Here is a 1,857-nt window from a genome sequence, read left to right as displayed (position 1 = left end):
TAATATTTGACTAAACATGTATTAAAAACAACCTCTCAAAACATATTACAGTTAAACTACAACCTCCCAAAACATATACAAGTTCTGTGTTTAATATTTGATTAAACATGTCTAAAAACCAAGCTTCCAAAACATATAACAGTTAAATTACAACCTCTCAAAACATATAACAGTTAAACTATAACCTCCCAAAACATATAATAGATTTCTGTTCAATATTTGACTAAAAAGTCTGAAAAACAACCTCCCAAAACATATTACAGTGAAACTACAACCTCCCAAAACATATACAAGTTTTGTGTTCAATATTTGACTAAACATGTGTGAAAAACAAGCTTCCAAAACATATAACAGTTAAATTACAACCTCTCAAGACATATAACAATTAAACTACAACCTCCTAAAACATATAATAGTTTTATGTTCAATATTTGACTAAAAAGTTAAAAAAACAACCTCCCAAAACATATTACACTTAAAATACAACCTCCCAGGAGTGTACCATCGACATAAATGGCAAGTGGAGCAGGAAATGGTGGAAAAATTAGGGTGATATTTTCCTCTTCTAATTGTTGGAAGAAGAAATTTATTAGTTAGAGCAAAAAAATCATTGCACAAATGGATAACAGAGAAATAAGCACAAGAATATTGGAATTGAAAATGTAAAGCTTCAGTAATATGAGCACACTTTGGACAACGCTTATGAGCACACTTTCGATTAACTACAACATATAAATACCCATAGAAATACGGTAATACCCTTTTGAACTACAAGGTGATATCCCTAGCACCAGAATTTGTAAATGTGGTCAACTTTGAAAAGGTGACATAATTAAGGTGATATTTCCGTTTTCTATTCAATATTTGACTAAAAGTCTGAAAAACAACCTCCCAAAACATATAATAGTTTTTTGTTCAATATTTGACTAAAAAGTCTGAAAAACAACCTCCCAAAACATATTACAGTTAAACTACAACCTCCCAAAACACATAATAGTTCTGTGTTCAATATTTGACTAAACATGTCTAAAAAACAAGCTTCCAAAACATATAACAGTTAAATTATAACCTCCCAAAACATATAACAGTTAAACTACAACCTCCCAAAACATATAATAGTTTTCTGTTCAATATTTGACTAAAAACTCTGAAAAACAACCTCCCAAAACATATTACAGTTAAACTACAACCTCACAGGGGTGTAGCATCGACATAAATGGCAAGTGGAGCAGGGGCAGCAGGGATGGTCGAATGGCACCAAAAGCCTCCAAATCCAAAGAATGCTATCGTTTTATTTGACATAACAATAGGCACCATTCCAGTCAAATTTATTAAGATGGAGCTCTTTGTCAATATTGTTCCCAAGACAACTGAAAACTTTCGGCAGTTTTGCACAGGGGAATACAGGAAAGTGGGCATTCCTATTGGCTATAAAGGTTGCCATTTTCACAAGGTTATTAAGGACTTCATGATTCAAGCTGGTGATTTTGTGAAGGGAGATGGCAGCAGATGAATATCTATTTATGGTAGCAAGTTTGAAGATGAAAACTTCATTGCTAAACATATAGGTCCTGGCCTTCTCTCTATGGTATATTCCTTCTATGACAAGTGCTCAGCAGCAGGCAAATAGTGGGCCTAATACTAATGGATGCCAGTTATTTTAGTTCGACAAGCCTTAGTTTTATCTTTTTTTTCGTTCCCATAGGGAATTTTTAATGAAATGAGGAGACGACAGGGTTGAAGGCAGCAACAAGAAGAAGGAGGAAGAGACAATGGCAAGGAGATGGGGGAAGAAGAAAGGTAGGGGCTGAAGAAGAGGGAAGGGAAGCTGCTACAAGCAATGGAGAAGAGGAGGTA

At 34.2% G+C, this 1,857-nt stretch overlaps 1 pseudogene; it reads left to right on the top strand.

Annotated features, from left to right (window-relative positions):
* The first annotated feature begins 1,216 nt into the window (after positions 1-1,216).
* LOC149170786 (peptidyl-prolyl cis-trans isomerase CYP22 pseudogene) lies at positions 1,217-1,513 on the top strand (annotated as a pseudogene).
* The last annotated feature ends 344 nt before the right edge of the window (positions 1,514-1,857 follow it).

The sequence above is a fragment of the Pinus tabuliformis genome, chromosome 4_2, assembly GCF_031772625.1.
Source record: "Pinus tabuliformis cultivar Carrire ecotype Pingquan chromosome 4_2, CPIR1, whole genome shotgun sequence".
Lineage (NCBI taxonomy): Eukaryota > Viridiplantae > Streptophyta > Pinopsida > Pinales > Pinaceae > Pinus > Pinus tabuliformis.
The sequence above is the reverse complement of the archived record's forward strand: the minus strand, read 5'-3'. Positions and strand labels throughout refer to the sequence as shown.